This window comes from Lacerta agilis, chromosome 6, assembly GCF_009819535.1.
Source record: "Lacerta agilis isolate rLacAgi1 chromosome 6, rLacAgi1.pri, whole genome shotgun sequence".
NCBI lineage: Eukaryota > Metazoa > Chordata > Lepidosauria > Squamata > Lacertidae > Lacerta > Lacerta agilis.
In genome coordinates, this window is record NC_046317.1 from 25,820,012 (window position 1) to 25,834,057 (window position 14,046).

The following is a 14,046-nucleotide window of genomic DNA, read 5'->3' on the forward strand; positions in this document are numbered from 1 at the left end:
AGTAAAGGTGATCTTGGGTACAATCTGAAATTGCAAAGATTTTGAAGAGGTGAGAATGACAACTCCTTTCCTCCCTTTCCAGCTGTGTGTCCTAGAAACATGCAAATGATTCTGCAGTGCTAAAACAAGAGACACTAAAGTGTTGGCTGTATTTCCTAGAAAGGCAAAGAGGTTACCTAGAGAGTATACATCATACACAGCTAGGAATGTGTGAGACCAGTTATTTCAGTGGGTATTCTGGCTGTGTGAACAGTAACATATGTACTACGTAACTGAAAGAATCTGAAAAGCATTTCAGATTTCCAAAGAAAATGACATACACGCATTTGTCACTTTTCCACCTCAAAAGACTAGAACAGAGCTTTAATTTCAATCTAAGGATCTCAAAAATATGTATATAATGTATGCAGTGAACCTTGCAAACTAACAATTTAGTTAACTGCCAAAATTTTGACAAGCAATCTACATATACATCTGGTCAAGTTACAAACATTATTCCAACTGAAAAACACACAGAGAACCTTTTGTGTTTATTAAGCATTCTATTTATTTATTTTATTTCTATACTGTCCTTCATCCGAGGATCATAGGGCGGTTTGCAATATAAAAACACAAAAATACATTAGCATAGTAACAAAAACAAAACACAATAACCCCACATATTTATTTATTGAATAGATTTTATTCCACAAATGCAACATGAACAAATCATCAGTATCTATTTTTCCCATTGATTGAACAGGATGATGGAGCTTAGGACACACAAAATCTACCTATCAGCTTGCTAAATGAAATTCTAAATATTGTTATAATATTGATAAATCAAGTAATGAACATTTCAGTTTCTGCAACATACAGACTACAAAGTATACTTCTTTCTAATGATAGTTTTTTTTGTTTTGTTTTTTGAAGCGGCCACAGCACCGCTTTTAAAAACAGTTTTTAAAGCTGGAAGCAAACAGCACAGATAGAGCTGATATTATGGAGATGTAAAAGGGTATCAAACTCTACTTCGGTCTTAAATATTTGAACTGATAGCATTAAGGCTATTCCACTTATTTTAGAAATAATTTCAGCTATTTTCTCTTTCTTCATAACTGCAAGTTTCACCTGCTTATTCTACCTCATTTAAAAAGAGTCCAAAATATCCTAATGTATACCAACACACTGTACTTTGTTGGAATCTACACACACATAAAAAATGCTGTGAAAATGCTTTTTAAAAAAAGTTTTGAAAAATACATTGAATTTGGCATAGCTCACTGTCACCATCTAGTGTCACGTTTGTATATTGAGCTTTACAACACATTTGAAACGTTTTATTTGCAGCTGTATTGCTGAGTCCAGGATTCTTGAGGCTATTTGCAGATGGAGGAATTATAAAACCATAAGTTTGTTTGTTTTTAAAATTGCTTTTGATCATGTGGTAAATTGGGTGGCAGGAATATCAGGGGCTGCTGGAACCTTCATGTGGCTCTCCCATGTGATGAAGCGCCAAACTGCAGATGGCAGGCTTCTTAGGGAAGAACCTCCCAAAATGACTTTGACCATCTGGCTGACCACCAAGTCTTTCTGAGCCACTGATACTTGCATGAGCAATAAGGTCGTCCAGAGCTCTGGTGTGTTCCTGTATTTTGGACTGTCCTCAGCTCTTTAGTTCTGACTCCTGATTCGTTCCTGGCTCAAGTGCCTCGAGGTTTATTCTTCCACCTTGCTCACTGGTTCCAGCCACTGGCTTGACTCACAGTTCCTGGTTCCCGACTCATTTCAGACTGCAGACATAATCCTTTAAAGATTAATTTCTTTGGTGATGTTTCCTCTCACAATATCATGTTAATTCTCCAAAGCTGGTAACTGAAATTCCATTTGTCACATTCTCAGAATAATGCGAGTGTGTAAATAGTATAGCTGGATCCTGATACAGCGCCCCCCCCCCAACCTACTTGGCAACACAGTTATCACTTCATCAAATATAGATGAGATTCATATTCGTAACTGCATCAGTATTTAACTTTTAAAAATCTGAACTGGCTTTCCAACCACATCAGTTGGTATTTTGGTTTACAAGGGACTTCAAATAAAGCCATTGTTTATGATTATGTAATGCTTTTGTTTGGAAGGGGGAAATCCATTCTAATGCATGCTTTAAACCAGGCATAGGCAAACTCGGCCCTCCTTGCTAGGGTGGAGTAAACTAGGAATCAATTTCAGAGAGAAAAATTGCATCTCCTTCCTTAAAAGAAAGTATGTACTACAAATCACAAAATATGCTCATGAGGAATACATGGTAAGGAAGAGCACAATCAAAAGAAATGTAATGGCACTGTCTAGCCCTAACAGATCTCATGAACTCAGACTAGCCATCTTTCAAAAACTGTCAGAGGCAGGCATTTGACAATCTTTATTTCCCATCTAAATTCTAGAGACTAATTTGTTAGATATCTTTGTAGTAGAAATGTATGCAGCTAGCCGGTAATCAGCAATCAGTTCTATTTTTTAACCCTGTTTTTTTAAAAATTCAGAACTGATAGTCTTTGACCCATGAATAAAGTACCAGATCTAGAAACAATAAAGGATTATTAGATATAAATCATATGGGAGGTATTTGCATATAGATTATTGTAACCAGATCACCACTAGAGGGAGTATAAGATCATGCTTCCCTGTGATACTTTTGAGGTCCAACCAGGCAAAAATAGTTTTAATTTTTAATCATCGTTGAACAGAATTCCTCTATGGACTGATACATCAGAACATCATTTTCAAAATATTTTCCACCTCAAAAAGGTATCAATGTTAACTTCGGTACAGAGTAACCCTTTCTACAAGACAAATTAAGACATGGGTACTAGGCAAACTAAGACCCGGGGGCTGAATCTGGCCCAATCGCCTTCTAAATCCGGCCCATGGACAGTCCGGGAATCAGCGTGTTTTTACATGAGTAGAATGTGTGCTTTTATTTAAAATTCATCTCTGGGTTACTTCTTGGCCATAGGAATTCGTTCATTTCCCAAAAAAATATAGTCTGGCCCCCCACAAGGTCTGAGGGACAGTGGACCAGCCCCCTGCTGAAAAAGTTTGCTGGCCCCTGAATTAAGAGGTTTTTTGCTGTCAGGCGAATAAGGGGGTCTGTAGGGTAGCCCGGCAGCAAAAGACACTACCCTACAAAACACCTGGTTGACCTGGCAACACAACAGCAAAAAAGAATGTTTTTTGGAGGGTGGATGCCGGGCAAATCAGGGGTCTGCAGAGTAGCATGGCAGCAAAAGAAAAGGTTCAATGCTCCCCCCCCCCCCCGTATGGGACAGCTGCATATTCCTGCACTGCAGTGGGTGGGACCAGATGATCCTCAGGGTCCCTTTCCAACTCTACAGTTCTATAACTGCAGTCTAAAACTAGCTGTGGTTCCTGGGAAGTGAAAACACTGTGCAAAATGAAAAAAAACAGGCTCCATATTCTGTGTGGTTGACCTATGCCTCTTAAAGAGGCTGGGAGGTAGAAGGAAGGACAGTTGCTAGGAACAGAAGGCAAGACTTGAGAAATGGAAGTCTTAGTGGACATCTGTCTTGGCTTGGATGTGCTCTTTGGTAGTAGAACACCGAGGAGTAAGATATGGAAAAGTGGGAGCTTTGCTGACAAAACATGGCAGAATGAGCCCAACAGAGCTAAGGACAACTTACAGGAGCTGTGGGCGAGTACTGTTTTGTAGTAGCTCATGTTGGAAGAAAACAAGTAATTGTCTAGAGATTGACATGGCCCAAAACTGCCCTTCTTTCACATCCACCCTCCTGGATAACTATGAGGTTTCTCCCTGTTTCTATTCTTCCCGCCACCCTTGGTCCTGAAAACCACAACCTCTCCAGTTTCCAAGAGATTTCCTCAACCTTCAAACCAACTATCACCTTCCCTGTCAGCAGCTACACCGCTCTGCCAGTATCAGATATTAACACATACTGTGCAAATTTCAATATCCCATGACTGAATCTGAACTGACACAATATTTTCCAGATATCTGCACTATCAGTGACAGGACTCAAGTTGAGGGTGTGGGGTGGCACTGGCAGATGCAAGAGTTTTAGCCCATTATGACATATGATCGTCAAAAGCAGAGAGCCATCTGACATGATGATTACAATACTTTTGTGACTCAGTAGCTTGCACCAAAAAGAAAGGAAGCTGCTGTTCAATACAGCTGAATTCTCTTGGAAAAGATGAAGAAAATGGAACACTTATAGCTCTATGTAAAAACAGAGAGCCAGGGAAAGGTTTTTAGAGTTGAATAAGCTCAGTAAGACGGCAGAGACCTGAAAATGCCATCTCTTGCCCATCGGCATTATGCAATCACTTGTCTCCGCCTTTTTCCTGTAGCTATTGTCACAGAACAAGCACAAATGCTTTCACTGAGAAGCCTAGGGAATTTTGGAGGAATGGCCAGGCTTTACATGTACAACGAATTAGACTAGAAAAATCTTTCAGTCTGGGGTACTTCAGGGTAACGACATTAGTGTTTCCTTAATGGATTGTATTTTAATCATTACCAATATGTGCATCCAGAGAAACGGCATGCAATCTGAAAGCCTGGAAGTAATAAGGCAGCATTTCAGCACTAAGTACTGCTCCAAATCCTAACCTCCAGATTTGGGGGGGGGGGTGATGCTCACTATGGACATTTAAAGATGCTGCAAAAGGCAGCACAAGAATGTAGGAATTTTCACTGATCTTCCTTGGGCAGCCAGTCATAAGCACTAGTAGATGAGAAGTTTCAAGTTAGAAGTATCTGACACAACTCAAAGCCCGCAAAGTTGTAACAAATTAAATGATAGGGGGAGCTGCCAAATCGACATCATCTCGCACAAGGTAAATCACAAAAAAATATTCAACCCATCAAGTAAGGCAGGCAACCTTTGTCCTGCCAGGCCGCTTTGGGGGAGCCACACAAATGCACCCAACACCTGATGTCAGGTGTGGGGTGCAGGTGTGGGGTGGTCAGGGACGCGGGTTCAAAGGAACAAGAAGGAGCTTCAAGTGCACTCCTAGTTGTCCTTTCACAGGAGCAAGCTGCAGTCCCACACATCTATCAGCTGGTGGCAGTAGGAGTGCACCTTGTTTAAGGAAGTGGAAATGGCTCCCACTTAAAGCACCCCACGGATGTCAACACACTGCTGAAAAGGAAGGGACAACCAACCGTCTTTCACACAATTTTTGGTTCATATTGACGTAATATTGGCTGACACAAGCTGGCTTCAAACACACCTTTAAACAGCTCGTCAGCTTCTAATGTTGCAAGCTAGCTCATTTGGTTAGTGTGGTGCTGATGATGCCAAGGTTGCAGGTTTGATCCCCATGTGGGACAGTTGTCTATTCTTGCATTGCAGGGGGTTGGACTAGATGATCCTCAGGGTCCCTTCCCACTCTACAACTCAATGATTCTATTATTCTAACATATAGTTAATCACAAATGGATGTGACAGCTCTCCAGCTCCTCTTGGCCTTGTCAGAAGGAAGGAGTGCATGGGCTCAAGACTTGCTGAGGTTCATTTGCCTGTCAAAAGAACATGGTTTGTCATGGTGTCCAAGCCGGATTAGTGTCAAAAGTGAACAGATACATCCACTTTGGAAAAAGGTTCCAATACTAGTAGAAAAAAGAGGGCAGGACAGCTAATGGAATGTGAAACAATGTGATGTGTGATATTTAAACATTAGTGCCACTGCTCTGTGGGTTCAGCCCATAACATTAATGTTGCATTTTAAGAGCCCCACTCTTTGGACAAACAACATAAAATATTTGCATCAATCTGGTAAGCTCCAGGCTTGTGTGTGTATACAGTATTTGCATTTTAGATGGCATTAACTACCTTCAGTAGCACATTAGGGGACTGCCCCTAGTCAGCAGGAGAGCTTGAGGCAAGCAAAGAGGGCAGAACTGAGACAAAAAAACATGAACAGGAAGCCAACCTTCAAATTAAATTATCTATTTGCTCTGAAAGTGAAAAACAGTAAGCAAGACTACAGAAAAACATGAAAACAGACTACAAGTTCCATTCTGGACATGATGCATCTGAGGAGTTGGCAAGTAATGGATGAAGTCATAGATAAGAAAAGAGGAGGAAAGGGTCAGGGTAGAATAGCAGGGCTAGGTCAGCCTACCACACATGAATTTACGAGGATGAATCATTAGGATGTTAATAGCTCCTCAGTCCTGCTCCATAGAACTGATCTATAATAGAGCATTCTTCTGGTTAAGACCACGGTCATTAATTTCACATAGTTTAAATATAGCATGACTAGTCAGTTTGTTTCTTTAGAAGACAAGCTACACTCTGTAGACAAAATCTTCTTGTGTGTTCCTCAGGAATACAGGAAACTTACGAAACCCAGAAATATTATAGTTCTTAACTTCTACAGTGCAGATTGTGTTGCACCAAAGGTGAAATGTTGCGGTTCAGAACACAGATCAAGTGTTGTTGAGTTTTAATACAGAAAAACACTCTTGGAATTTATCTTGAAGATTCTAACGTCACTGGCCTATAAATGAAGAGCACAGGGCTTCTTCAAGGTCTGTCAATATAAATAGTTAAGTAGCCTGATCTAAAGTACCTAAAGCATGTTTTAAATTTAAAAAAAATTAATCTAAATGAATTTGTTTAATTGATACATTTCCTGGACAAGCATACGCACTAATTGGTTGCTATAACAATTGCTCTTGTTGCTTTAACATAAACGTTTTAAACTAATAGTCTATATATAACATAAAAGCATAATTCAAACCTTTACACACCACATATGCTTGAAGCCAGAGAAAAGTTTCCCTGTCTGCTCTTTCCTGCTGTAGCCACTTGTGCCCCCTAGGCTGCTTCTGAAGGTCAAGGGAGCTTCTAGAAAAGTGGTATATAGATGGGAGATTGCAGCTATAGTGCTTATACGCCCTTCTTGCAGACAGTGGAACTACCCATCACTTTGAAAGCAGTGTTAGAAACTGAGATACGGAAGCTAGGAGCTAAATGGCACCTTAAACTGAGGTTACGGGTGCAACAATGGAATGTCTAAGCATGCTTTTTTATAACAAGAATACAGAGCTGAAAATGAATGACCTGCGGCTAAAATATTATGTTCATTTCCCACACAATCTAGTCCTTCCGCTGTCCACCCCCTAATATTCTTAAGAGGGTCTCTTCTCCAGTCTTCAGAGAGTAGCTGGAAGTGGGGAGGCAGAAAAAGGTCCTCCTTTCCTTGCACGCTGCAGTGTTAATGGGAAACTTTAGCCACAGTACTGCGCGCAGAGCTCAGAAACGGCTCTCGCAAATTAAATTCCTTGTCGCAAAATGCCCCTAGGACAATGGGAGTTTCGAAAACTGCTTGACAGGGAGGTGGTATATCAGTATATTCAACAAATAATAAATCTAGAGACAAGGTGAGATTAAAAACCCTGCTTGGCTCACTGTACATGTCGCCAAACATCATCCAAGGACTAAACACCGATAACGTTCCAGAAACAGTTCCTTGTAATTAATAGGCAGGTCTCCATGGAAGGGAAAGGGCACAACCCATCTCAACTCCCACTGATTATATGGATGTGGAGGCCTAACACTCTGCCTTTGAAATATATGAGACCTAAATTGCTTAGTTTGTTGTCATGAGGTACCTACGCTATCTGGCCAACTGCCATATTCGTAATGACCAATTGTGTCATGTTGCTTGAACTCAAAAGTCAGGGTGGTCTCGTGTTTCTTTTATATGGCTGGTTTCAGCTCACTTTATTTGCTAGAACAGGTGCTGAAAAGCATTTCTGAGCCAGTGAGAACACTGGGAATTTTGAGGAAGTGTCAGTCACAAAATTGCTGTGAAGCATAACAAAGTGGCTACCTGAAGAACCGAGCAGGTTCTTATCTGCTAAGAAAGAGACAAAGTTAAATGTACAAAAAGTTGACTAATTTGAAGCGATGTTTTGTAGTTTGTTAATTATTGCTAAAGATGGTCAACTGTACCAAATAGCGAATTGATGTATTAGTTACTGTTGATTTATTGTCGAATCTTGAATAATAATAATAATAATAATAATAATAATAATAATAATAATAATAGAACTGAGCAGGAAGGACAAATAGCCTCTAATGTATTGTGAATTTTTGAGAGTTATTTGCCAAGGCCTTTTGTGGACACCACATGGGGCACTCATGGGGGCGACTCCTAGTATTAAAAATTGAATCATGATCTTCTAAAGGATACTAAGTACACAAATTACTTTGGTTTAAATGGAGCCTTATTTGCCCCTACGGGTTCCCATTGTTGCGCCCGGTGAGAAAACATGGAAGCAAAAAAAAAAACCTGAGGCTTCTGGCTTCAGAGAGAGAAAGATTTAATTTCTGCATGCAGAGGTACTTCGGTGTTTAGATAGCCAAGCAAGTACAAAACTAGTCAAATTTCAGACAGTTCTTATAGACAGTTCTCTGGCTCTCTTCCCACCCCAGAAAACTTCCTCTTGTCCATATAAGGAACATTTCCTGTTGTACATATAAGGCAAATGACATTTAGCCAGAGTTGGTTCATGCGCACTTCCAGCAAGGCCATCCTATCTCTTGACCTAGACAACAGTTCCTCTCAATGAAGGACAGCTACAGTACTCTCTGTGTAAGGTCTACTGTTCTTATCTCCAGACACTTAGTAAGGCAAAGCTTGCCAGAGAGAAGTACAATGCAGATCAAAGTTCACAGCTTTACAGAGCAGTTTCATACAGAAAAGCTTAACAGGGGCACTTTTATACTTAATACATTCACTGGACTAACAATACATTCAGGTAAATATATAGGTTAGCTAATTAACCCCTTCCATTCCCTCCTGTTCTCTTGGACCGCTGGAATTCTTTCTCCAGCGCGTCCCTGGGAAATGACTGATATTCTCTAGCAAGGGCAATGAGCTAAAGAATCTGTATACAGGTTTATAAATCATCATATGCATGCATTACATTAAACAGAAAATACAAAGGCAAAATAACAATGGGGGACACAATATCAACAGATACAACAAATACAACTAAGGAGCTTTTACTTCAAATATTCCTAACACTAATTACAGAAACTGTTCAACTGGTCACATTATCTGGTAACTGGTCAACACAAATTAAGGCAATATGATCACTCAGTCCTCCCATTCAGTGTTCGTTTCCTTCCTTCCTTTTCTTCTATTGGCGTGCGCTTTGGCAGCAGGTTTGTTGCTTCTTGGCCTTTATTGCTTCCCTGGATCTCCAACTTCAAGGGATGTTTCAGCACACTGTGGCAGGTCCTGTCTCTACATGAGGAGGCGGACACCAGCCACTTTCACCACGATGTTCTGGTCTTCAGTATCACAATTGCCTATCCCCTTTTAAGATGGCTTCCTCAACTTTATCTGCTATTACTCATATTCATTTTAAGCAATAGCGATGAACTATAACTTACAAGTTAGAAAAGAATTCTCTATACCCTTTCCCAATTGCTAGGAACAAGAGCTTGATTAATTTTATGTAAATACATTCCCATTTTGATCATGACCAAGCAGAAAATGTTAATTAAGATGCAAGCGAAGCATTCCAACTTCTCTGCAAGTTATTTATTAGGACTTGAATATAGCATGACTATGGCAGTAGTAAGAAGTACAAAAGTTTTAAAGTGACCTCTAAACACAATGCAACGTAAAAGGTTGCTAGCTAGCACTGGCATGCTGCAAAGTTTTCTTAAACAGGCTAATACTTCAGGCTTTTTCTAGGTTACAAGAAACATGAGGCTAAGGGGGAAGTATCGCGTTACGAAACTGTTAAGAAGTGGGTACCGCAATGAAATAGTTCAGTACAGAATACTCCAGCTCAGGGCTCCAGTCTGCCATGCCCTTTTCCAGAATATTCTGGACATCATAAAGCTGTGGACCTTGAAGGAAGCATGAGTGTCATCTAGTCCAACCCCCAGCAATGTACCATGCCGTCTAATACTCAGCATTCCTTGGACACCAAAAATGCTCAGTTCTTATTGTACTATTTTGGGGTGCATCCTTCCTAGGCCTTCCTCTAAGCCTAAAACCTCCCCTCTTGTTGTAGATGGTGTTGTTTTAGCTACATAATGATTGACATTTGTAGAATTAATTCACTATTTATATATAGCATGCTAGTAAATTAGGGAGGTTAGTTATGCAATCAACTTGACATAACAAGTTCAGCTTAAAATTAGCATTTATGAAGTGTCAACATGGTAAACGGGTAAGCAGTATTTCTGCTTGTGTATATTGTGTATATTTTCCACAGAAGATAAAGCAAACTTCCAGCCCACTCACCTCTTAATTCAATTGCAGACACTCTCTGTAAGCCATGCCTGCGAACCCCTAGGCCACACCCACACCTGTTCAATTTCACAACATGGCCAAGGAGGAATTCTATATCTTAGTGACAAAAATCCAAGGAAAGTTCTCTTAGAAAGGACTTTCCAAAGTTGCATAAAAGTGTTCACTCAATGATACAAATAGGGAGCTCATTTACTGAAAATATTGCAACTAATACTGAAATAGATAATTGTGATTATATTTAAAGTGTTCAGGATTTATTTTAGATAGATTCAAATAATTAGCCTATGTCTGCATCAAAATATGAAGACAGCTTTGTTAAAATAGCAGAATACATGTACTCACTCAGAGCAAGTTCATGAGTTTTTCCAGTTATCAGAGAATTGATGTGACTGCCTGAAATGGCAATAGCGAGTCATACTGTGAACAATTGTGAGCAGTTGTCTTTTGTGACAGACAAATTAAAGCAACAACAGAAACCAAGTTCAGAAGCAAAGGCCTTTCCAGATGACATGAGGATCCCAGAATGTTTCAACTGTGAATGAACTAGCCAAGCTTCCTACTCCTCAAATCACTAATTCCTTTTTACAAAATGTTTTACAAGTACCCCAAGGCACTGGTAAACAGCAACAGTTGAACCCATTATTCATGTCTCTTCTGGTGGAGGAGTGGTTGCCCAATGGGTGTAGCCAAGTGGGGCAGCTGCCCCCCTTAGATCAAGCAAATCAATAAAAATATTTAACTAACCGAGGTTTTGCACAGGGGCAAACGAAGGCGTTGTCACACCCGGGGCAGGGCGGGGTGGGGCGTCGCTACGTAGGGCGCATGTGTGGCGTTGCTACGTACAGTGCATGCGACGCCGCACATGCACTGTACATAGTGGTTTGCCGCCGGTGCTGGGATCCTCTGCTGGCGGCTGCAGCCACGAACGGAGGATCCTCCACATGTGGCTGTGGCGGCAAGATAGCTGCTCTCACCACTGCAAGCCCCCGCGGGGTGCCTTCTTGTCACACACACACCCGACATGGCACCTGAGGTGTGCCGGCCCCCCTGCCCCCGTTGCGATGCCACTGGTTCTGCACCCCCCAACACAAAGCCTGCTCCCCCAACATAAATCCTGGCTATGGCCATCCACCCTCCCTGCAAAACAAAACACCAAAAAATTTAATCTAGCTTTCAGGAACACACACCCCGTGGAGATCTCTCTCTGACACCCTTCCTTTCCTCCTCCTCCCAATGCCTGTTTGTCCTTGCTCCCTCAATCACCCTGCTTGTCCAGTTTAAATTTTCAGCAGATCCTCGGTCTTGAACAAAAGCTTCATGGCTTCATGGCAGTGCAGAGGTGAATAGAATTGCTAGTAAATGCAAATTAGCAATTGCTTTTGCACAGCAAGCACCCAGAGAAATTATCTGCAAGTTGGATCTAGTCAAGCCACAATACCAGAGCAAGTGGATAAGGAAATGCCCTACAGTAGACCCTGTTCTTCAATAGGACTGCAAACAGCATAAAGATTAGTTGTGTTAGTAGACACTACACTTCAGTATGCCCTATGCAGCTACCACATATCTTGCTGATCAATCATTATACTCATCTTCTCTTAAAGAGTCTTGGCTGCTTCCTTCTCTTATTCGCGCTAAGCACCACATTTATTTCTTATGAAATCATGTAGAAATATGATATCCCCATTATGCAATCTAAATAGGGGTTTGGGGGGGAATTGTTTAATCAATATAGAAGTGATACAAGAATTTACCTTCCCAAGATAGTAAGGAGGCCTCTTTTACCATAAATCTTAATGCAATCCTAGAAATATTATGACAGGCTTTTTAGTGTATCAATAGAGCTGCTGCAATATGCTTGCTATTTTCCTTGGAAGAGATTCCATTACCTTAAAGCATACTGTGAACTAGTCACAATAACTTTCTCCCCTGGGAGCCACAGCGAATTAAAGGCTGTGTTTTAGCATTGATGTTACCAGCTCAGCTGAATTCTGCTGCCAAAATGTTCAAGTAAGAGTTGCAGCAATGTTTAGAGGCATTATCAGTTGCTTGCTAGCTTGCTATTCTACATTGCAAACACAGACATGCAGGGAATCCTTAGTAAAAGGCATTATAGTAAATAATGCAGGCAAAGCATTTAATAGTCAGCAGGGGCTGGTTTTCATAGACTTAGATGGGCTGTCACCTGATTGATGATATCCATTACCCAAGGTTGTAGTTTTTAAGACAACAAATCAGTAATTACGTGCATAGTCAAATGATTAATAGGTTTTCGTTGGTTTGAAGAGTTAGGTATAGATGGAAATTCTCAATGGGGTGAATTTTAGTTCTTAATCTCATTGATCAGTCCACTTTAAGACTATTGATTACTACCTGGAAATGTGTGCTGTCAGTGTTGTAGGGAAAATAGGTTTTTTTTTTCCTGGCAAAGAAAAGGAAAGCTAATAAATTCTGTTGAACCTATTTACTTGATCCAAAACCTTTTGAACATTAGAATTACACTTCAAAATATAAAAAATAATGTTTTTAACTGATGTGGAAAAGAAACATTTCTCCCATTTTTAAAGAAATGGAAACTGAATAAAACTGAAATAGCTGCATTATTTATTTTATTTTCAGTTCTAAACTTAACTCTACTACTTTAAGAACATGAAATGTATAACTTAATACATAAAGTTCTTGTTTCCCATGTGGCTGATTGACAGAGTCCTAAAGTCTACTCCAACATGTTCACTCCCTCTGCAGAATATCTGCACTTTTTGATAGATTTAGTAACTTTATTAACACCTTCCTTTAATTCAAACAATAATTTCCAATTTTACCCAGTGTTAGAAACAAAGCAGCAAAAGCCTGTATTTTAAAGTATTAAACATAAACCTTTTTGTTGTTGTTGTTGCCAACTGGTAAAATGGGCAAGAGGAGATACAGTGGTACCTCGGGTTACATAGGCTTCAGGTTACATACGCTTCAGGTTACATACTCCGCTAACCCAGAAATAACGCTTCAGGTTAAGAACAGAAATTGTGCTCTGGCGGCGCAGCGGCAGCGGGAGACCCCATTAGCTAAAGTGGTGCTTCAGGTTAAGAACAGACCTCCAGAACAAATTAAGTTCTTAACCCGAGGTACCACTGTATTTAACAGTGCATAGAATCATAGCACGGTAGAATTAGAGGGGACGCTGAGGGTCATCTTGTCCAACTCTCTGCCATGCAGGACTCTGGCCCACAGTTGTCCCTGGGACGGCGCAAAAGATCAAGCTTTTGGCTGCAATCCCATGTTTACTCAGAAATAAACCTCCCTGAGTTCAAAGGGACTTTCTCCCAGATAAGCGAGTGCAGAACTGCAGTCTAACACTAAAGCCAGCTATTATGTAGTAACCAATATGATATATGTTATTATCTGGGCTTAGAAATGGCCTCCGGTTAATACTATAAGGAATCTGAAGAAGCAATACTGAAGGATTTCTCTTTCAAACTGTTTCCAGTTCTCTTAGAAAGGAATCTCTAGCCTTTCAGAACTGGGACTTAAGTTGTACAACTGTACAATAAACAGCAAGTGTATTTATTGAACACTGTAGGTTCTCTGTTATTAAAAATCATTTTGAGGAAGTGCAGAAACACAAATAGTACCCCACTCACCATATTTCTGGGTTTTTGGCCAGACCTTGACATTGTTAAATACATTTTCAAATTACATGTGAAACTCGTCTATTTTAATTTTAAGACTTACAACCCTAACTTA

The 14,046-nt window shown here is 40.3% G+C and overlaps 1 protein-coding gene across 2 annotated transcripts in view; it reads right to left on the reverse strand.

Moving 5' to 3' along the window:
• The window catches only part of HS2ST1 (heparan sulfate 2-O-sulfotransferase 1), an 83,836-nt gene that overhangs the window by 33,324 nt on the left and 36,466 nt on the right, over positions 1-14,046 (reverse strand). The gene's annotated exons all lie outside the window — the stretch shown is intronic.